General features: G+C 40.2%; 1 protein-coding gene across 5 annotated transcripts in view; it reads left to right on the top strand.

The window, feature by feature from the left end:
* LOC130036687 (zinc finger protein 81-like) overlaps window positions 1-24,626 on the top strand; it is an 86,184-nt gene that overhangs the window by 41,267 nt on the left and 20,291 nt on the right. The gene's annotated exons all lie outside the window — the stretch shown is intronic.

Below are 24,626 nucleotides of genomic sequence, written 5' to 3'. Positions count from 1 at the left end.
GCTCTGTAATTTACAGTACTGTTAATAGTAGGGTTTTCAGTACGAAATATTCTAGCACCACACTTCTACCAGATTTTCTGCTTCCTTCCACTATTTTCCCATTATCGTCTACACCCCTGCCCATTCTCCTCCCCCCATACTTCCTGCCATGGTAAGCTTCCTTCAGAAGACCAGTTCTTGGTTTCTGTTGCCTTTGGGTATTTATTGTTTCTTTACTATATTTCTTTGTGTCCTACATATGAGGAAGATCATTTTGTATCTGTCTCTCCCCTTAACTAGCTTCACTCAGCATGATTGATATACTACCTAGACCCATCCATATAGCAACAAATTTTATGACTTCTTTTCTTATAAGCGAGTCATATTCTGTTGTGTGTGTGTGTGTTTGTGTGTATCTACATATATCATAGTTTCTTTACCCAGTCATCTGTTCTTGGACACTTGTGTTGTTTTCAGACTTTGGCTATTATGAATAATGTGGTCGTGAACTATAGGAGCACACACATCTCTACTGAATAGTTTTTGGACCCTTGGTGTGTAAACTCACACAAAAGGGGGCACGCCACACACAGCGGCGGTGGCTCTATCTCTCCCGCCGCCCGCGTTCGGTAGTCTCACCCTTCTCCCACCCTGGAGAGGTCGATGGCAATGGTCAGGTGGAGGAAGGAACGAGGGCCAGGCTGGTAGGTATTAGTCGTAGTTTATTCTGATTCTCTCCTCATCTGTCTCTGCTCCTGTCTCTCTCTGTCTCTCCTGTCTCTGCCCCCCCCCCCCCCAATCCACCGTCTCCTTATATCTCTCTCCAAAAGGAATTGGGGAAACAATTACACATAGGTGTGGTCACAATCAATAGGGGTAGAAATCTTAGCCTCAGGGAAGGCCGCTCCTAGGACAGATCCTTCCTCAGCAGGAGGCCCCACCCTAGAGCATAATCCCATGGGCGTGCCTCTCCTCTTCTTGTCCGACAAGCATATAAGACTATAATATAAATCATTTTGTATGGATACAGTAAGAAGTATCTTAAACTTATAGAATTGCTCTCCTAGGGCCATCTCGATCTCAGACTACGGTGCTCAGGCCAGATAGTCTTTCCCACCCCTAGCAGGATCCTAGTCTTGTCATTACCTTTGGATCATGACAGCATTTGTCTGTGATCAAACTCTTAACTTATAGTTAAGAATCGTGGCACTTTGGCCTGGCCCATTTCGCTGCCAGGGTAGCTCACTGCTTGCCCTGGGTCCATTCAGTCCCTCGTCGGGACCCTGCTTTTGGGGTGTTAGGAACTAAGGGCAACTGAGGCTTAAGTCGAGAAAGCAGATGCCCGGGAGTGAATAATATTCAAGGCCAATCAAATCCTAAGTTACAAAGCATAATGTTAACGGTCTTCCTGTATCTATACAAAAAGGATATTACTTTAAGGTAAAATGTTCATAAGGCATAAGGAGAGGAGAAAGGCAATATTTCACTCATACATATAAAATCATAGATTTCTGGGAAACTGATCTTACAAATTAACAAAGTCTGATTAAGGGGAAAGCTGATTAACTGGGTGGGAAGGAGAGCATAGGGAAGACTGTTTACAGATAAACACAATGGAAGTGGAAGTGCTTCAGGAGCACTGTGATGGGTGTAACCAGATTGATGGGTGTAACCAGATAAACCTAAGCTTCTTGTAGAAGGACAAAGCAATGTTACCCAACACCTTGGGGTAGATGCCATGAAGTGAAATTGCTGGATTATATGGAAGTTCAGTTCCTAGTCTTTTGAGAAGTGTCCATATTGTTTTCCAAAAAGATTGGAGCAGTTGACATTCTACCAGCAGGGAAGAGGGTTCCTTTTACCCCACATCTCTTTTAGTTCTTTGTTATGTGTTCCAGTCTCACTGGCATGAGATATCTCATTGTTGTTTTGATTTACAATTTCCAATGAAAAATGATGTAAAACATTTTTTCATATACCTGTTGACCCTTTGTATGCCTTCCTTGAGGAAGTTTCTGTCATCTCTTTCCCCCCAATTTTCGTTATTGTTTTTCTTTTAATGTTCTATCAGTATTTTATATATAGTTGGGAACTAGCTCTTTGTCAAATGAGTGCTGGACAGATATTTTCTCCCAGTCTGTGGGATGTCTTTTTATCCAGATAATCATTTCTTTTGTGGTACAAAAGCCCCTTAGTTTGATCTAGTCCTGTTTATCTTTGCTTGCATTTCATTGGCCTATAGCATTGAATCATTAAAGATGATTGAGTGTCATGAATGGTTAATCTTTGTTTTCCTTAATAACATTTATGAATTTAGGTTTGATATTAAGGTCTTTATCCCAATTTGAATTGACTTTGTGCATCATGTGAGATAAAGGTTTGAGTTCATTTTTTCACATGTGACCGACCATTTTCCCAACACTGTTTGTTGAGGAGGGTTTCCTCTTCAACAAACATGTTCTGCTTCATGTTCTTTGATCCTTTTTTGAAGATTAGCTGTCCATACACCTGAGAATCTGTTTCTGGGATCTCAATTCTATTACATTAGTCTGAGAGTCTGCACTTGTGCCTGTACCACACTGTTTTGATTACTACAGCATTATAGAATAATTTAAAGCTGGGGAAAGAGAAATTTCCAACATCTTTCCCCAAGGTTGCTTCTGCTATGCTGGGAGTTTATTACTACATAAAAATTTCAGCAGCATTTGATCTGTGTCTTTAAAAAATATATGACTATTTTATAGGGCCCACACTGAATCTGCTTTGGGTTGGATTGTCATTTTGACAGTAGTCTTTTACCTCTTCTGTTAAGCTGATTCCCAGGAATTTGGTTTCCTGAAGCACAATAATGAACTGGATTGCTGTTTTAATTTCTCTCTCTTCCTATTTCTTTATTTGCATATAGAACCGCCACGGATTTCTGTGCATTAATTTTGTAGCCTGACATCTTGCTATATTAGTTTATTGTATCTAGAAGTTTTTTGATAGAATCTCTAGGGTTTTCTAGATATAATATCATGTCATTGCAAGTAGTGGTAGTTTCAATTCTTCTTTTCCCATCTGGATGCCTTTAATGTCTCTCTCTCACCTAATTGCTATGGCAAGGACATCCAATACTGTATTGTATAAGAGTGGTGAGAGTGCACAAACTTGTCTTATGAATGATCTTAGAGGTAGGGAAGGCTTTGAGTTTTTCACCACTGACTATGGTATTAGCTGTGGGTTTATAGTAGATGGCTTTAACTATGTTGAGGAAAGTTCCTCCAACCATCATTTTATTGAGTTTTTTTTTTCATGTATGGGTGTTGTTGGATCTTGTCAAATGCTTTCTCTACATATATTAATAGGATCATATGATTTTTGTTTTTCCTTGTTTTGATATAGTATTTGTGTATATTACATCATCCTTGTGTGCCCGTAGTATATCCTATTTGGTTATGGTGTATGATCTTTTTGTTATATTGATGGAGTGTCTGCTTTGAATGTGGGATTCTAGGTTTAATCCCTGGCACCACAACTTCTGGCATCTAGAAGTATGAGAGTGTTCTCCTGTTTTGAATTCCTAGTTCATGTTACTTTAAAAAATTTTTTTTTGTCTTTTTGGGTCATACCCAGTGATGCTCAGGAGTTACTCCTGGCTCTGTGCTCAGAATTATTCCTGCCAGTGCTCAGGGGACCATATGGGATGCCAGGGATTGAACCCGGGTCAGCCATCTGCAAGGCAAAATGCCCTACCCACTGTACTTTTGCTCTGGCCTCATATTACTTTGTTATAGCAGGAATACAGGTATTTTGTACTGGGAAGTCTCTTTTAAAATCATAGATGGTCTACATGGAAAGTATCATGTTAAGTGAAATGACTCAGAAAGAAAGGGATAGACATAGAAAGATTGCATTCATCTGGGGAACATAAAGTAACAAAATAGGAGACTAACACTCAAGAATGGCCGAGATTAGTATCAGGAATTTTACTCCATGGCTTGGAGGCCAGCCACATATGCTAGAGGAAAAGGGAGATCAGATAGAGAAGGGAGCACCAAATAAAGGGTGTTGGGAGGATCCTCCCAGAATGGGAGAAGCATGCTGGAAGTAGACTATAGACTAAACATGATTGCCACCCATTGCCTCTTTTGCAAACCACAACACCCAATAGGAGAGAGAGAACAAAAGGGAATGCCCTGCCATAGAGTCAGGGTGGAATGGGGGGATGGGGGGTGGGAGGGATACTGGGATCCGTGGTGGTGGGAAATGGGCACTGGTGGAGGAATGGGTATTTGATCATTGTATAATTGAAATCCAAGCACAAAAATTTGTAAGTCTACAACTGTACCTCATGGTGTCTCACTAATAAAAATTAAAAAAAAATAAATAAAGCTAATAATATAAAAAAATCATAGATGGTTTTAAAATTTGGCAATAGGAAGAGGTTACAAAGATTTTAGATGCCTGTTACAAAAAACCAAACTTGTCTTGAAGATTCTTCAGCATGCATCGTGGGTTTAAAGGTGCTTTTGGTGAGGTCTCAGATGGAAGTAAGGAATGTGTTACTGGAAATTGGAGGAAAAGCTAAGCCACTTGTTAAGGGTCAAAAAACTTGACTGAACTATATTCTGTTGGAAAGTAGAATTTACAAGCTGTGAATTTAGATATTTAGCTGAGGAAATTTCTAGGCTAAGTGTTAGAAGCATGGTCTAGATAATCCTTTCTGATTATAGTGGTATGTGAGAGGAAAAACAGGTTGAAGAAGGAACTGTTAGTAAAATGGAACTAAATCTTGAAGATTTGGAAAATTTTCAGCTGCAGAGCAAAAATGAGTTTTATTCTGCAAAGAATACCCAGGGTATGATCAAACAACCATTGCTGGTGAGATTAGGTATATTAGTTATGGAGCCAATTATGCATCTTATTAGAAACCATGGTAGCTTTTGCTGGAGAGAACAGAGAGGAGAAAATGATGGATGGTACAACTCTTTGTTGTTGTTTTCCCAAAATTCAGAAAAGATTGAAGGATAAGGAAAAGAAGGCAGAGAAGCTACCAGATTATGCGAGGGATCTTCTGAAGAAGGATTCTAGAGAATGGCAGAAACTTTTTCCCCTTTTATATATTTTTGACAAAAGAGGGTAAAGGTCCATGGCTGTGACCATGTTCTTCTTCAAGAAAAGAGATAAAATATTCCAAGGATGGTTCAGAGACTAGCAGGGCAGTTTCTACCAACCACCACAGGCCCAGAGATAACAAGCAGGACATAGGGAGAAACAAGCTCAGTTCCAGAGGGTAAACCATTTAACTAAGGTTCTAGGACTCAGGAAGGAGGGCTGGCAACCATGGTTTATGATATGATCTGATCTTACCTCAAATTTGTTTGAAGGGTGTAGTTCTGAGAATTGAATACAGGACCTCATATACAAAGCAAGTGCTCACTGTACCACTGAGCAAATCTTACCACTGTCCCAACTGATTGCAAATCTTAACACTTTCCTACCCTTTGAACTCTGTCTTCAAAGTTGTACCACTTCAAAGTTGTACCACTGTACCACTGAGCAAATCTACCACTGTCCCAACTGATTGCAAATCTTAACACTTTCCTACCCTTTGAACTCTGTCTTCAAAGTTCTTTTCAACTTGGTATTTACTATCATTGATTGCTGACTTTTTACCAGTATTTAGTCTTAGATGAAATTGATCGCCCAGATTCAGTGATATTCTTCAGTAATAGGACTCTAGAAAGTCTCAAGCTCTGTGTTCCTGGGGTTACTGATGGCCTCCCACTAGCCTGGGTCTCAATCTTAAGAACTTGGGCTCTTTGGGACTCACTTATTGAAGTGAGTTTTCTGTAAGCCACATTTCCTGTGGTCTACCATGGGGTGATGATTTAGCACTGGGCTCTTCTCCTTTCATGCAGCATTACTTATAAAGTCTTTACTAAGTTTTTGTTCCTCCACTAATATGCTTAAATTCAGTGAACAAGTAAACTGTGGTCCTGTAGTATGCCAAAAGTTTGTTGCTCAAAAGCACAATTACACAGAAAATGGTAGGATGTGTCCTATGTTTACCTGTAAGGTATTGATAAAGGCTCCATAGCCCTGACATTTTAAGAACTATTAGATCTGAATCATCTAATCCAAGCAGCAGAGAAGCCTGTATGGTAGTTGGGATGTGTTATAGAATCTTTTCTTTTCTAGGCTTTGCTCAGTATTGGCAGCTTTTTTGGATCACTTGCTGGACAGGCCGGATTAGCACACTCAAATGAAAGAAAAAGAAGCCTGGTAGTTGTTATCCCTGCTTGTAGGAAGAGTCAAAGGCAGAAGCATTCTTCTTCATAGAAGAGATAGCTCAGAATACCTCTTACCACTGGATCACTAGAAATTTCACTGTGATTCCTACATTTTATCAGATACTTTCCAAATTCTCTTGATACATTTGTTATACCAGTAATTCTAGCAAAACTGGTATTTGTTGTTCAGTAGGTCCAATCAGCATAATATCATCTATGTCATGGACCAATGACCAATGACCAATCTTATGGAAAAGAAAATTGACCAGGATCCTTATAAGCTAATTTTAGACAAGCTTTGGAAAGTGAATATATCTCTAAAATAGGACAGAGAAAGTATATATACCTTCTTTCTAGCTGGGAGTGGTCTTTAATAACAGATATTGCACACGTGCACATATACCCTCACACACAGCAGACATACCCACCATGTACCAAGTCAATAGTACATGCCTCACACCAGGGAATGTTAATTTACTCAAGTGGTAAAACCACGCCAAATGCACAGATGCTACTGAGTCACCCCTGGTTAAGGTTCTGATAGATTGCCATTCTCAAAGATCCCTCTGACCTCTGCACGGACCGCCTAGACAAGCCGAATGGCAGTGTGCTAGAGCTCACCTGCATCCACTATCTAGGACTACTTTGGGTTGACTTTTTCTAGATACAGTTCTTGTGGCTTCCACTCAGCTTGTCTGATCATAATAGCCCCCAGTCCATAGGTCAGAAAACAAATATGAGGACTCTACCAGTTCCTTAGCATGTCTCTTCTTAGCATGTACATTCCCAAACCAGAAAAATATCACAGGATGGATTCAATGATCCAGTGGGCCTAAGGTGAGAAGGATCAAAATTAAAATCCCATTGATCTGCACTTTTTTTAACCTTAGTCAACATGATTTAGAATTTTACAGTGCTGTCAATAATAGGATTTCATGCATACAACTTTCAAACACTACATCCTCCACCAGTGACTGTTTCCCTCTGCCATTGTCTCAAGATCCCCCCTCATACCCCTGGGTCTAAACATCTATTCCTCTTTACATCTCACTGTCATGGTAAGCTCAATTCTGTAGACCACTTCTTAGATTCTGTTGTTCTTGGCCTTTTGTTATCCCCATGCTATACTTCTTTATATCCCACATATGAGTGATCTCTCCTCTTTTGGGGTGTTTACAATACTGTTAACAGTGGCTTCTCTTGGACTTAATTCTAACGCCATCTCCATCCCCAGTGTATCCATTTCTCTCCCCAAGGACACCACTGCCCTTCTTTCTCACCCACCCACCACCCAAGATCTCTTCATTTTTTTAAAGTCTTGGGGTCAGAGAGATATTACAGAGGGTTTCACTGGTGTTGCACTTGGCTAATCAGGTTCAATCCCTAAAACCCCATATCATTTCTCAAGTACTTCCAGGAGTGATCCCTGAGCACAGAGTCAGGAGCCCTGAGCACTGCCAGGTATGATCCCCAAACTGAAAAATAGTTCCTACTCTATCTGGTTGGCAACATTGACATTTTGGTTCACCTAGAATTAGAGAAGAGGGTCTCAAATTTAGAGCCAGTGTCTCTTAATCTCTAAAAGGTCTAATTATTCCCCCTTCCCTTTCACCAACACATGGTCACCCATGTAAATGGTCATATGCCCCTTTTCAAAGACTGGGAGAATGATAAACTGTAGAGTTCTGACAGTGCAGTTGGGTTATTCCTCAAGGATCCATCAAATGACTCTGGATCTGTAAACTCATGTAAGTCTGGGAATTGGCTGAGGAATCAGGATTCTGAGTCAGGAGCCAGGGCACTGAATTGGTGCCCTCAATTTAACAACACATCTGTGAGGCTGGGAATTCAATTTTTTTGTGATTTAATCATTTTCAGGACGAGACTTGGGTTTGATTTTCAGCAGTCTTAACGTCTCAGGTCCAGGAACTAAAGTTTCTTTCAGGACCGACATAGAAATATTCATGTTTTTTACAAATTGCTTGATTGCAAAATGAAAACCCCAGAGCTTATTTTTTCTTTCCTTATTTATCCAATAAAATTAAGAGCAGCCAGATATCATACTGTACTTGTAAGTTGAGAGAAATTTCTCCGGTATCAAATATATGGTCATCTAGAACCTTATCTCCAATAAACATTTAATCAGGTGTATCCAGTGGTAATATTTGGTAACTGTTACTTCTTTTGATGGATCTTTTTTGAGGAGTGGAGGTAGTATTTTGGGCCACGTCTGGAGTACTTGGGGGCTACTTCCTACTCTGTGTTAGGAGGTTGCTCCCAATGGTACTGGAGATTAAACTGGGGTCAGTCACATAAAAGGCAAGTACCTTAATCTTAATCTTGTACAGTCTCTTGGGTTCCTATTGTCACAACTTTTCCATAGACTACCAGTGCCCTTTAACTACTGGAAGCAGTCATTTGTCCATTTAAATCTCATCGTAATGGGGGAGCAATTCCAGAAACCTCATAATCAGTTTAGAAAATTCATCCTTAAAAGTCTGTTCCTCTAGAGCCACTACTGGTACCAACTTCTGTAAATATTTATTATGTTTCTCCAGAGAATTGGAATCAATTAGTATATATGCATTCATAAATAGTTGTATATCCATATATATATCACACATATACACACACATACATACACATATACTCACCTATGTGTGTGTGTGTGTATATCACTTGATCACTTGATACCCCGTTACTCATCAATTTACTTGAGCGGGTGCCAGTAACGTCTCCATTCATCCCTGTTGTGTACTGGCATCTGCTTGTTCTAGGAATATGCAGAGCCTCAAACCGATCATTCAGGGTCTTGATGAAGAAGTCTGACCATCTTGTAGGTGGGCGTCCACGCGATCTTTTGCCGTCCTGTGGAATCCAGTCAGTAATGGCTCTAGTCCAGCAGTCGTCTCTGAACCTCATTATGTGTAGAGCCCATCTGATTTTTGATGCCTTGGCAAGTGAGACAGCATCCCTGATTCTTGAGTGTTGATGGAGATCGGAACTTCGGATTCTATCTCTCATTTGAGTGAAGCGTGATACTCCAAGCATAGCTCTTTCGATTCCTCTTTGGAAGACCCGAATAGCATTCTCAACCTGTTTTCGTAGGGCCCAGGTCTCTGAGGCATACGTTAATGCAGAAGAACAGTGGAATCAAAGATATGTGCTCGGAGTTGGAGGTTCTTTGTCCTCTTAGTTATTTCTTCAATGCTCTTGAAGGCATTCCAAGCCTCTCTCTTCCTTCTGCGTAACTCAGGTGCCAGGTCATTCATCATGTTGATTTCTCCACCTAGGTATATATAACTGTTGCATTCGGAGATGGTGGTTCCGTTGAGAGTGAATGGAACATCAGGAACAAGACTGTTTCTCATGAACAATGTCTTTGTGAGATTCAGTTGTAATCCAACCTTTCCACACTCACAGTCGAAGTCGGTTAGCATTTGTGCCGCTTGGCTGATGTTTGGTGTTATTAGGACGATGTCATCAGCAAAGCGGAGGTGGTCTAGTTGCTGACCATCTATCTTCACTTCCATTCCTTCCCATTCCAGTCGTCGCATGATGTTCTCGAGGGTGGCACTGAAGAGTTTTGGTGAAATGGTACCCTGCCGAACCCCTCTCTTGACCTGGATGATTACTTCTTTGTAGAATAGTGAGATCCTGGTAGTGAATCCGTAATAGAGCTCATGGAGGATCCTGATGTATTGAGTTTGTATGCCCTGATTGGCTAGGGCTTCTATGACCGCTTCCGTCTCAACAGAATCAAAGGCCTTCTTTAAATCAATGAACGTTAGACAGAGCAGCATCTCCTGAGAAATCTCAATGAGCTTGGTTATCGTGTGCATATGGTCGATGGTGCTGAATCCTTTTCGGAACCCGGCTTGTTCACATGGCTGTCCTTCATCTAGTGTTCTACCAATCCTATTCAGGATGACTCGAGTGAACAGTTTCTAGATGACAGACAATAGGCAGATTGGGCGATAGTTGCCAATGTCATGGATGTCTCCCTTCTTGTATAGTACAGTCCTGCTGGTTTTCCATTGGGATGGAACCTTGCATTCAGACAGGAAGCATGTGAAGAGCCGAGACAGTGTATTGATGAATACTGATGGTAAGTTCTTCAGGTGTTCAGGTCTGACCTTATCTGGGCCAGGTGCTCTTTGTTTCTTTACCGACGACATGGCGTGTTGGATTTCGGAAGGGAGAACATTGGGAACGACATATCCATCCTGCAGAATTTGGTATGTGGGCAAGTGGACGTGGCTATTAGAAGTCATGAATAATCTTCTCCATTGCCCTTCTGAAAGATGTGATAGATACATCAGGACGTTGGAGGGCAGTCATCTTGGTCTTGTAGTTGGTAAAGGACAGGTGGGCATTACAAATGCTTTTCCTGGCTTCTGCCGCATCTACCAGCACTGCTGCTCTCCTGTCTTTGAGGTCATCCTTGATCGCTTCTCTGCACTGTTTTTCCAGCTCAGATGTTCGCTTGCGGTTGCCTGAGGCATGTGCCAAGCCACGTTGGCGAATAAGTTCAAGAGTGTTCTAAGAAAGGCGGTTTTTTTTTGTGGTTATCTCTCTCTTGGCATTTTTTTTGCACAATCATTGAGGTGCTGAATCATTCGATCATATTCCTCATCAATGTTGTCATCTTCCCATGTTGCCGCAACAGAGCCAAAGAGCTCCCAGTTGGTGGTCGTTCTGGGAGTTCTCTTCTTAAACTTTGCATTCTTTTCTCCCCATTCTGTGAGGTAGAATTTTGCACGAAGGAGACGGTGTTCCGATCCCATTTGGAATTTTGGGACAACAGCAACATCGGTTAGGCAAAACCGCCGATTGAATATGTTGTGGTCTATTTCATTGTGGAACCGTCCACCAGGAGACTCCGATGTCCAACGTTTAGATTCAGCCTTTTGGAACTGTGAGTTACCATGGATGGTCTTGGTTGACATGATGAACTCAGACAATCTGTCACCCTGTTCGTTCCATTCTAGGCCAAGGGTCCCAATGTGGAGTTCATCGGCTGGTCTTCTTGGTCCTATCTTGGCATTAAAATCACCGACAATGATCTTGTAGAAGGTGTGGTCTTCTTTATAGAACTTCTCCAGCTCCATGTAGAACTTCTCAATTTCTCCTTCACCATAATTCGATGTTGGTGCATAGACAACAAAGATAGAAACTGCCGGCAGTGAGCCACATCTATTCAAGTGTAATCATTCTATTCGGGTTGTTAGGCATTCCAATGAATCAATGCTCATGGCTAAGTTCGTGTTGACAAGGATACCGACACCACCAATGCCTCTTTTGTCACATGTTCCAAGGAACAGTTCTCCAGTGTCGAAAACGGCGTGATGTGATTGATGTCTTCTCGTTTCGGTCAGACCAATGATGTTGTACTTGATCTTTCGTGCTTGTATCATCACGTCCTCAATGGATGCATCGGATGCCAGCATACATCATTGAAAGTACAGACAATCATTTTTGTCTTTCTTCGTTTTGGCAGCCTAGTTCGGCCTTGAGATTTTATCAGCCTCTCCTTCCACATTCTTCTTGACTCTGCCGTATTCAGGGTCAGGGGAATGAGATCCATTTTTTACTGGGTTTGGCATATCGAATATACCATAGATAGCTTGCCAGGCTCTGCTGTGTGGGTGGGATAATCAAGGTAGCCTGAAAAAAAAATAAATAAACATAAATAAAAAGTTCCTCTGCCAGTTCCTTTATGTGTGAGGCTCGTCCAAGCGTGTGGAGAGTGGTCTCAGCATGATTTTGGCTGGGTCCCGGAGGTCTTTAGCTGTCGGGCCCTGGTGAGGGCAGTCAGGCACGGGGTAGGAGACTCTGCCTTGTTCTCTCCCGGGAGCTTGGTGTGATAATCTCTGGATCCTGGCCATTGTTGGGGTTACACGGAAGTTGGTGGGTGTAACTGTCTAGCTACTGGCAGGTCCAGTCCCAAATCATGCAGGCTTGGAGATCTCAGCCCCAGGTCCTGCACACCTGAGTTCCTCTGCCAGTTCCTTTATGCGTAAGGCTCATCCAAGCATGTGGAGAGTGGTCTCAGCATGACTTTGGGTGGGTCCCGGAGGTCTTCAGCTGTCGGGCCCTGGTGAGGACAGTCAGGCACAGGGTAGGAGACTCTGCCTTGTTCTCTCCCGGGAGCTTGGTATGTGTATATATATTTATTTATTTATGTACACATAGGGAGCCATTTATTTTCTGGAACTGGCTTTACTGACTGAAGGAACTGGCAAGTCTAAAATTGATAGGGCAGTCTGGAAATTCATGAAAGGGTTAATGTTGCAAATGTGAATCCAGAACTTTCAGATTAGGCCAGTGAAGTGCAGACTGGGACAAGGTTTCTATGTTGGAGTCTATTTTTAAATTAAATTAAATTAATTAATTTATTTGTTTATTTTTGGCTTTTGGGTCACATTCAACGATGCTCAGGGATTACTCCTGGCTCTGCACTAAGGAATCACTCTTGGCAGTGCTTGGAGTACTGTATGGGATGCCAGGGGTCAAACCCGGGTCACCTGTGTGCAAGGCAGTCTGTACCTTTAGTAAGTTCCATACCTGGTTGTGCCTCTTTACCTGGTGGATAATCCAACTCCCCCCCCTTGCTGGAAGATCTCGCCCATTATTAGTCCTAGTAAAATATGATTATTGCAATTTTCATTTGACTTTATAGGGTATGATAATATGCCCGATAAGTGAGGTTTTCAACACTTTTTCACCTATAGACCAGCACAGTCTACAGGCAGGCAGTTGAAAGCCACTGCTTTACTGGTATATCTGTCAAAAATTTAGGTATGCGGGTCTTTGTGACTGAAATCACAATACTTTCTGAAAGTTGGGATGGAATACCTGCCCCCACCTCCCTGTACTTCCAGAAGCCCCAGCAGTCATACCCATGAACCACCTCCAGCCCTGCCAAGTATGCTCATCTACGGCCCTGCTCCAGAGACTCATAAATAAATCTCAAAAAAGATAAACCAGCCACCAAAAGTATTTGGACACCTGCTTATCGCTGAGATACCCAGGGTACCCCAGAATAGTAGATAAGTCCAGTGCCCGCCCTAACAGACCACCAGCAGCCACTTGCTTCCACACTCCAAAATCGCGACCATGCCTCTGATCAGATTCCATCACTTGAGGACTAAGTTCACCAACAAATTAACCTGCCAAAAATGTGTGCTATTGGCTCAAGAAGTAAGTGAAACCTCTGGACAAGAACTGAGTGCTGAAAATAGGTAAAGGGACAAACATGATAAACTTTCAGTATCTGTATTGTAAACCATAATGTCCAAAAGCAAAGAGAGAGTGAGTGAGAGTGAGGGTGAGTGAGTGAGAGAGAGAGAGAGAGAGAGAAGAGAGAAGAGAGAAGAAAAGTGCCTGTCATAGAGTCAGACTGGGGCAGAGTGGTGTAAGAAGGAAACTGGGGACAGTGGTGGTGGGAAATTTACGCTGCTGAAGTGTATGATGCTGAAGGGATGAGTGTTGGAACATTGTATGACTGAAACTGGGTCATGAACAACTTTTTAGCTGTGTTTCTCAAAATAAATAAATAAACTGAGGTACATCAATGGTTTTCAGTCTTTTATTTCTGTGAACTGGCAGTGAAAAGCCACTGTTTTCAATCTTCTCACCTCCACTATGATATAAGCAGTTCATTTTCTTCTTTATACAATCAGTCTCTGCAACCAGTGTAGTAGTACCCTTCCTTGCTCGTGCACTATAGACCTAAGGAGCACAAAGTGTACAGGTAGCATATTTAACTTCCAATTTGGTGGAATCACTATAGTATCATTTGATGGAAGCAGTTCTTCCTTTGCAACTAAGATTTATATGCCATCAGAGCATAAGGCCTTGAGAACTAAATGCAAAAATAATTGCTACTGAACCACTACAGTGGTAATGAATAGGCCTTGGTTGAGGTCCAAAGTAGGGAAGGCATCTTGGTGAGTTTAGAAGACAGCATTGAGCCAGCGAAGATTATTATCAAGAGTTATAACAGAATAACTTTGGATTTGCATGTGACCTATGAACACTTTTCCTTTGTGATTTCTCCATTTTGTGATTTCTCCATCTATCTTCTTATTCCTCCAAATAATTCCTTGTTATTTGTCAGCAGATAATTTATCTGTATTCACAGGTTTGCATGAAGAGAAGTTTTGTTACTCAGTGACTCATACTCATATCTCACCCATAGCTGATTTGGGCATTTCCATAAATGAGATTTTTAAAAATATTTATATTGAGATTCTATGGTTTACAATACTCTTAATCATGGCATCTCATATGCACCATTGCAACACCAAACCCATCATTAGTGTACCTGTCTCCCTCTTCCAAGGACCCCAATACCTCTCCGTCCAAATACCCCTCAACTAAATAATGTGAATCAGTTATCCCATAAAGGTGAATGAATTTCAATGATGAGGGTAGTAGATGTGTCATCAGCACTTCATAAATGGTAGTCTTTATTATTAACCATTCTCGTTAGTTAAGGAGGATTTTCCCTTCACAGTGTAAGTAATATGGAGATCATCATGGTAATCTGTAATAGAGCCACTGTTTTACCTTGCAATCAAAGGTGAAGAGGCAATGTGTAAAAGGAGACCCCTCAGTAGTGTCTACAGTTTTATATCTCCAGGAGCCGGGGGAAATGTTTTACCAAAGATTTCCCCAAGTTCCTGTATGCATCCTCTCTCACCATCTCATATCTTCCTCTCACGTCTATTTTACCAATCTTCCCTGAATGTCCACAACTCTCAATTCAGTAGGACCTGGCTCTACTCATCACTGTTTAAAGATGGTCTCCTAATGAAATTTTAGACTTGAGTTGATGCTCAAATCATTAAGCCTTTTGGTAGTATTGGGATGGGATTAATATATTCTGTATATGGGAAGGACTGAATTCTGGAAGGTCGGAGGGCAGGCCATTTATTTTCTTTATTAAAAGTGAATTAAATTAAAAACAGTGGTATACAAAGTTATTGATAGTTGAGTCATAGGTATCCACTATTCCAATACCAGTCCCACCATCATAGTTTCCACTTCCTTCCACCAATGTGCCCATGCTCTCTCCCGCCCCTCCTTCACCCACCCCACCACCTGTACCACCTATCCCCCAAACAGGCATATTTTAAAGCTCTGTGATTGTAGTTTAGATCACGTATTTTCAATGTTGTTGAATCTGTGCCTTGGAAATATTCCACCCTCCCACATCACCAGTACAATTGAGGCCCCTGACCCTTTTCCCCATTACTTCGCTTTCCCATCTACCTTCCCGCTTTGATTTTTCTTCTTTTCTGTCATTCTCCCTATACTCTGAGGTCAAGGGTGATCTAGGCATCCCTCCTCATCCAGTTATTCTATATACCACAGATAAGTGAGCTCATTCTATGTTTGTCTTTCTTGTAGCTTACTTTACTCAATCGGAGAGCCCGGCAAGCTACCAAGAGTATTCGATATGCCAAACACAGTAACAACAAAGTCTCCAATGGAGACGCTACTGGGCCCGCTCGAGCAAATCGACGATCAACGGGAGGGCCTTTACCTTTACCTTACTTTACTCAATATGATGTCTTCCAGTTCTAAATAGGTTGCAGAAAATTGCATGATTTCCTAATTCCTTTCAGCTGCATAGTATTCCATTGTGTATCTGTATACCCATCTTTATAATCCACTCATCTGTTATTGGACACCTCAGTTGATTCAATATCTTAGCTATTGTAGTAAGTGCTTTAATGAATAGTGGTATGCATATGTACTTTTAAATGAAGGTTTTTGTATCCTGGGGAGAGATGCCCAAAAGTGGAATTGCTGTGTTACATGACAGCTCAATTCTGAGTTTACTGGGAGCTCTCCATACTGTTTTCCATGGGGGTTGAACCAGACAACATGCACACTAGTAGTGGACAAGAATTTCTTTTTCACCACATTCCCACCAACACAGACTTCCTATTTTTGATATATATCATTCTCAATGGTGTGAAATGATATCTCATTGTCATCTTGATTTGGATGTCCCTAATGGTAAGTGATGCTGAGCACTTTCTCACTTGCCTACTGGCCATCTGCCCATCTTCCACTAAGAAATGTCTATTTACATCCTCTCTCCATTTTTTGCTAGAGATTTTGGATTTTTTTGTTGTTGATCTTTGTGAGTACTTTATATATATCCTGTATATCAACACTTTATCTGATATTCCAAATGTGAATATTTTCCAATTCAGTTAGCTCTCTTTTAGTTTTAGTCCATGTTTCTTTTGCCATGTAGACACTCTTTAATATGATGTCACATTGTTTATTTCTTATTCTGTTGCCTTTGTGGTATCAAGACTCCTCAAGACTCAAGAGAACAAAAGGGAATGCCCTGCCACAGAGGCAAGGTGGGATGGGGGGAGTGGGGGGTTGGGAGGGATACTGGGATTAGTGGTGGTGGAGAATGGGCACTGGTGGAGGGATGGGTACTCGATCATTGTATAACTGAAACCCAAGTACAAAAATTTGTAAGTCTACAACTGTACCTCATGGTGTTTCACTAATAAAAATTAAAAAAAAAAACCAAAAAACAAACAAACAAAAGACTTCTCAAGACTCCTTTGAGGTCCAAATTATGGAGCATTCTGCCTAGTATTTTACTCTGTGTAGTTTTCAGTCAGATCTCAAGGTCTTTGAACCACTTTTAATTGACTTTTATGTGAGAGGTGGGAAATACGGGTCCCACTTTAATTTTTCACACGTGGTTATCCATTATTCCCAACACCATTTGTTGAAGAAGCTATCTTTCTTCCATTTCATGTTCTCAGCTGCTTTATTGAAAATTAACTGTACGTAAATATGCGGTTTTGACTTTGGGTATTTGATTTTGACCCATTGATCAGAAAACCTTTTTTTTTATCCCAATACCATACAGTTTTGATCATTGCAGCTTTACAGTACAGTTCCAAGTTAAGTAATGAGATACCTTCCAATTTCTTTTCTTTCAGTATGACTTTGACTATTTAGGGCCTCTTCTGATTTCATACAAACTTTGTTACAGACTTCTCTAGGTCTTTGGAGAATGTCGTCTGAATTTAGACATGGATTGCATTGAATATATATAATAGCTTAAGTAGGATAGTCGTTTTAGGGTTTTTTTTGGGGGGCGGAGACACACCTAGTAATGCTGAGAACTTCTGGTTCTGTGCTCAGGGGTTGGGGGAACCACTTGGGGTGCTGGAGATTGAACCTAGGTTGGTCACATGCAAGAAAGTCACCCGACCCACTATACTATTGTGATTTAAGTTTTTTAATTTTATTTTTATATAATTTTTAATTAGACAAGTATTATTTATAAAGTTGTTGATAGTTGAGTTTTAGGCATATAACATTTCAATACCAGTCCCACCACCAATGCCAACTTCCCTCCACCATATTCCATCCATACCCCTAACCCCTGTCCCAAGCCCAGTTGTCAACTTGACATTACAAAGATCAAGTGGTTGCAGCTTAGATACTTTTTTTCAGTTTTATTGAGTCTGTGTTTAGGATATATGGTTATACCACTCACCCATATTACCTGTATAACTGAAGCCCTGATGCCTAATCACCCATTAGTTCCCATTTTTTTCTTCATCCCTTGATTTCTTTCTTGCTTGCTTACTTCCGTGTCCTTCTCCACTCTAAACACCAGGGTCAAGGGTGATCTAGGCATCCTCCTGTACTGCATTTCCTTATCCAGCATTCTATATACCAGATAAGTAAGATCATCCTGTGTTTGTCCTTTTTCTTGTGGCTTACTTCACTCAACATGATCTTCCAGTTCCAGCCAGCTTGCAGCAAATTGCATAATTTCATTGTCTAAGAATAGTCATTTTAACGATATTGGTTTTTCCAGTTCATGAGTATGGAGTATTTTTCCATTTCTTAAGGTCTCCTATTTCTTTCTTGAATGATTTCAAAGTTTTAATGTATAGATTTCCCATGTCTTTTGTTAAGTTGATTCCTAGATACTTGAAGTTTTGGGGTACTAATTTATATGGTATAGACTCCTTGATCACCTCCCCCTCTGAGTCATTCTTTGAATATAAGAATGCAACGAGGAACTGGAGATAGATTATAAATGATAGGGTGATTGCCTTGTACACGGCAGACACAGTTTCTATCCCTGGCATCCCCTATGGTTTCCCAATCACCACCAGGAATAATTGTTGAGTGCAGAGCCAGGAGTAAGCCTTGAACATCACCAGGTATGTCACAAAAAGCAAACAAACAAGAATGTGACCAGTTTTTGTGTACTGACTTTGTGGCTGGAAACTTTGATGTATTGTTCAATTGTTTCTAGGAGCTTTTTGTGCTTGTTAGGATTTTATATGTATATCATAATGTCATTTGGAAATAGTGATCATTTGAGTTCTTTTCCAATTTTGTTCCCTTTGATTTGCTTTTTTTTGCCTCATTGCTGTAGCCAGGACTTCTAATACTATATTGAATAAAGTTGGAGATAGTGAATATCCTTGCCTTGTACCTGATCCGAGGGGATGCTTTCCGTTTTGTACCATTAAGAAATATACTGAAAAAAAGTGATACTGGCTGTGGTGTCATTATAGATGGCTGTTACTATCTTGAGGAAGGTTCCTTCTACCCCTATATTATTGAGATTTTTTTGTCATGAATGGATGTTGGATTTTATCAAAGGCTTTCTCTGCATCAATTGTTATTTCTCTTTCCTTTTATTAATGTGGTGTATTACATTAATTGATTTGCATATATTGAACCATCCTTGCATCCCTGGGATGAATCTTAGTTGATCAGGTTTTATGATTTTTGTTGATATGTTGTTGGATTTGGTTAGCTAAGATTTTGTTAAGAGTTTTTGAATCATGGAGTTCATGCCCAATTCAATCAGCTTAATCTATTGCTGAATAAAGACCAATATTCCTATATTAAAAATAGATTTTTGCATCATGAACTTAGTCCTGTACTAAGTTCTTCCCCACATAGTTAGTCCTTTTCCCTCCTCTTCTATTGTCCAAAAAACTTTTTTAAAAAATAATTTCTAGATCAATGCTCATTTGGAAGAGTTTTCTGAAATTTTATTTTCAGACAACTATTTTTCAATATAATATTAGAAGTCTCTGACTGCTTTGGATATTTGTGTAATGTTAGTAGGTGTTAGGAAGCATTCCTGTGTCTTCAGTATAGTGGAAGAGTTTAAAGAGTATTAGTAGTAAATCTTTTCTGAAGGCTTAATAGAGTGCACCAGTGAACCCATCTGGAACAGAGCTTTGTTCTTGAGAAGAATCTTACTGTTTCAGTTTTTTTTAACTTGTGTTTGGCTTTCTGCTTCGTCCTCATTCAGCTTTGGAATATTATAATTCTAAGAATCTATCCATTTCTTCTAGGTTCTCCAGTTTAAGAGCATAAAGTTTTTCATAGTAGCCTCTCATTATATTTTGAACTTCTGAAGAATGTTTTACTTTCTCCCCCTTTGTCTCTGATCTGATTTACTTGTAGATTTTCACTTTTTCCCCTTATTAGTCTAGCTAATCTTGTTTATTCTTTAAAGAAAGAACAGCCCCTGCTTTCATTGATTCTTTGAATTGCTTTTTTGGTTTCTATATTGTTGATTTATGCTCTTGGTTTTACTATTTCTCTCCTTCTACAACTTTTCTGAGTTTGTTTGCTGTTCATTTTCTTCAGATTTTTGAGATGTGTGTTTAGGTTTGGATTTGGGCTTTTTCTTGCATTGCTATGGATTTCCCAGTTAGTACAGCTTTTGCTGAATCCTGTGGATTTTAATAGCTTGTATCTTCTTTCTCATTGGTATCAAGGAATTTTTTAAATTTATTTCTTGATTTCCTCTTTGAGCCAGTTATTTATTTAGCAGTACTTTGTTCAGTTTTTAAATGTTAATTTTTCCTCATCTTCTATAGTTAAATTCAATTTTCATGACATTGTAATCTAAAAGGTACTTTGTATGATTTCTATATTCATTAATTTATGTATGACTTAGTATATGATATAGCCGAAAGAATTTTTAATGTGCACTAGAGAAAAATGTGTATTCTTTTTTGGAAATGAAGAGTCCTGTATATTTCCAGCAAGTCCAGTTCTTTTACCTCTTCATTTAGGTCTCTTGATCTTTACTTGGGCTGGAGCGATAGCACAGCTGGTGGGGCATTTGCCTTGCACTCAGCCAACATGGCTGATCCGAGTTCGATTCCTCTGCCCCTCTTGGAGAGCCCAGCAAGCTACCGAGAGTATTTTGCCCGCACGGCAAAGCCTGGCAAGCTACCTATGACGTATACAATATGCCAAACACAATAACAATTGTCACAATGGAGACGTTACTGGGCCCATTCAAGCAAATCGGTGACCAAGGGGAGGACAGTGACAGTGACAGTATCTTTACTGATATTCAATCTGGTTGATCTGTCTAGTGGAGTGTTAAAGTCTCCCACTACTATTGTGTTTCCTTCAATGTGTTTCTTTAGGTTTGTGAGCAGAAGCTTTATGAACTTTGCTGACCCTTTCATTTGGTGCATAAATGTTGATCACTGTAATTTCCTTTTTTCATTTTATAATAAATTTTATTAAAGAGCCATGATTTACAAACTTACTGATAGTTGAGTTTTAGATATTCAATAATTTAACTCCAATCCTGAGCATGATATATTGTTTCCCTTTACCAGTAATTAGTGTCCATGACTGTCTCTGATTACTTTCTTTATAATGAGTGGTATTTGGGCTGATGTAAGTATGGCTGTCCCAGGTTTTTTTTTCTGTACCATTGTATTGCATGATTGTTTTCCATCCTTTCACTCTGAGTATGTATTTAACCTGTGCCTTTAGGTGTGTTTCCTATAGGCAACAAATGACAGATTTTCTTTCCTGACCCACCTCACCATTCCATGCATATTTATAGGGGAGTTTAGTCCATTGACATTGAGAGAGGTTATTGATACAAAGGGCTGTGTTGCCATTTTTGTGTATGAGTATGTAGCATCAAGCTATTTTCACAAGAGTATATTTTGCTTTTTATAGGCAGTCTTTCAGTAATTCTTTCAGGATTGATTTAGTTGTCACAAATGCTTCTAGCTCTTGTTTGTCTGAAGAGGTTCTTACCCGTCCCTCATGTCTAATTAATATCTCTAATAGGGTAGTGGAATCTAGGTTAGAATATTTTTCATTTAGTATTTTTTTTATTTTTTTCATTTTAATTGAGAAGGTTTATAGGAACAAACTAGATATTTAAAATCAAAGGCCAATTCCTGTCTTATGTTGTTGTTTGATCCATTCATTTGTGTGGCGTATAATCTGTCTTAAAACCTTAGCAAGAAACTAGACAAAACTGAAAATACCTATTAACAATATCATTTTTATATACTTCTGTTCTAAGCAGCATTTTTATTTTAAACACTTAATTGGTTTATCAAATGCCTAATTTTCTCACAAGCAGCATATTTTAAATTTTGGAGATTTAATAAACTGATTAAGATAGTCAATTTAAAAGACAAGATTAGTCTCATTCAGGGGTGGTCCATGCTGATTCAACAGACCAGGCACAGTGTCTTCATTAGTCATTTAGTATTTTGATTATTTTATTCCACTCTTTCCTTACTTGGAAGATAACATGTGTAAGGTCTGTGACAATTATTTCCCTTGCATTTGACAGTTTTCATCTCTCTTGCTGCTTTAAGCAGTCTGTATTTTTTTCACCATTTTGATTACTATGTACCTAAATTTATTTATTTATTTATTTATTAAAATAATTTATTTATTTATTGAATCACTGTCGGAAAAGTTACAGAGCTTTCAGGTTTAGGTCTCAGTCTTGTAAATATCAAACACATTTCCCTTTACCAATACTTATTTTTAACCGCGAACCCCAATAGAACCCCACCTCCCACCCCTCCCAATTCCTGTGAGGCAGATGAGTTCTAGTTAACACTCTATCTACTTTGACTAGATTCATTGTTTCGATAAAAGATGCACCATTATTATTTAGAGTTTACGACCCCCACCCCCGAAATCAGACATGCTGAAAGAGCGTTGTGAAATGGTTTGCTCTCTACAGCTGGGTTTTTAAAAATTAAATGATGTTGCGCGGCCGCAATAGCGGCCGCGCAGTTTTGGATTTCTGCTATTTTACTTATTAACCCTGGTAGTATTTCTATTAAAAGTAAGATAGTTAAGGGATTAGTTTCTGTGCTCTGGAGTCATGGCCGTGCCGGAGAGCCGCTAGTGGGGGGCAACTGGTGACCTCGGTAGGGCGTGAAGGACGGACCCGGAACGCCACCCTTCCCATGAGGTCCCTGCCACCCCCACCCCCAGCTCAAACCTGCTGTCCACAAGGCTCCCGTGTGGCCGCCATCTTTCTTTCCAGAGAGGCCAGGGCGAATGGGGCAACACCCTTTCCCCTCCGGGCAGGCATGCTGGCGCGGTTTAACACATAGTCCATTTGCTTTTCTGCTCCAAGCGACTGGTTTTCTGTGCTAAGTCCTTGTGCTTCCGGGGCCGTGGCCATGCCGGAGAGCCGCTCGTGGGGGGCAACTGGTGACCTCGGTAGGGCGTGAAGGACGGACCCGGAACGCCCCCCTTCCCATGAGGTCCCTGCCACCCCCACCCCCGGCTCAAACCTGCTGTCCACAAGGCTCCCGTGCGGCCGCCATCTTTCTTTCCAGAGAGGCCAGGGCGAAGTACCTAAATTTATTTTTTGCACCTATTTTGTTAGATACTCTTTAAATCTCTTGAATCAGTGCAGAAGACTCACAACAGAGAATGGGGAAGTCCAGTTATTATTTCTTCCACCAGTCATTCTTCCCCTTTTTTCCCTTTTCCTCTCCTGGTATTCCTGTAATTCAGAAATTATTCCTCTTGCTCTTAAAAATATTATATTCTCTTCCTTTCCTTTCCTTTTCTTTTGGCAGTTTATTATTGTTGATGGTTAGTATTGTGTCTCAATATCACTGGTAAGGTGTCTCCATGAGCTGAGCTCTGTTACTGTGCCTTGCTATTGTATTTTTAACTCCTTTAATACCTTGGATCAATTCATCCTTGAGCTAGTTGAATTTCTCTTCCAGTGGTTTCTTTATTTCCATTGTCATTGCATGGAGTTTAGACTTAAGGTCTTCCTCGATGAAGTTTGAGTCTTTATTTGAGCTCTATGATCTTCTGGAACTTCTGCCCCTGTCTGCCAGAGCAGGTGAATTCCTTTGTTCCTCCACTGTTCTTAAAGGTTTGTGGTTGCTGCAATTTGAACTTCAGATACCCAGCTATCTGAGATCTGATCTGGTTTGTCATTTTTGAGTAAAGGAGTTCCTATTTATAATCTGTTAATGTAAGGATTTCTGTGCCTTTAAGAAGCTATTTTACTTTATGTTCCCCAGATGAATGCAATCTTTCTATGTCTATCCCTCTCTTTCTGACTCATTTCGCTTAACATGATACTTTTCATGTAGGTGGGAAATGGGCACGGGTGGAGGGATGGGTACTCGATCATTGTATAATTGAAACTCAGGCACAAAAATTTGTAAGTCTACAACTTTACCTCATGGTGTCTCACTAATAAAAAATTTAAAAAAATAAGTAAAAAGAAGCTATTTCAGTGGTCGTACCAGTAAATATATAATTACTCCGATTTACATAGCAGGGTTATTATGGGGGTATTCCTGGACAGATACCAAAACATGTAAGCTCTCAGAGTTCGTGAGGTTGAGTAGGAATAGTTGTTGTGCTGATATTTTAGCAGTTTGGGTAGGAATAGTAGTTGTGCTAATATTTTAGCAGTTTGGGGTTCCAGAGCCAGCATTTGGGACAAAGGGTGATGGGGTGAGTAGAGTTTCAGAGCCTTCAACACGCCTAAATGATGACAGGCCAGCATCAGCATTAATCAGCATTAATGTTCCTGCATTAGGAGCAGGTCCTGAGTTTGAGAGCCAGCAGTGGGGGGGCTTACTTGTTCCACAGGACTCAGGAAGAGGTCACGGTATAAGTGGTGATGGGAAGAGAGGAGAAAATTTTTATGACTTTAATTATGCGCAAAGATAGGTAGAGTCTAAGCCCTCAGTACCTCATAATGTGACCTGTTTTGGGGAATGTGTTCTTTAAAGGGAAGTAATGTCCATATGAGATCATTGGGGCGGGTTCTAATCAACTGTGATTATTGTTCTTTTCCAAAAAGGGAAATCTGAACAGAGAAATAGGCATACATCAAGGAAGGGCTGTTAGTAGATACAGAAGATCTACTAGAGTGATGCATTGATAAACCAAGTAAATAACAGAGAATTCTGGAAATACCAGAGAGCATACCCCTGTTAATATCTTGATTTATTCACAAATGTGGGACAGTAAATTTCTGTTGCTTAACGCCACCTGACTTTTGGTACT

Source organism: Sorex fumeus, unplaced genomic scaffold (genome assembly GCF_029834395.1).
Source record: "Sorex fumeus unplaced genomic scaffold, SorFum_2.1 ptg000065l, whole genome shotgun sequence".
NCBI classification, from domain to species: Eukaryota; Metazoa; Chordata; class Mammalia; order Eulipotyphla; family Soricidae; genus Sorex; species Sorex fumeus.
This window is presented reverse-complemented; position numbering and strand designations above follow the sequence as displayed.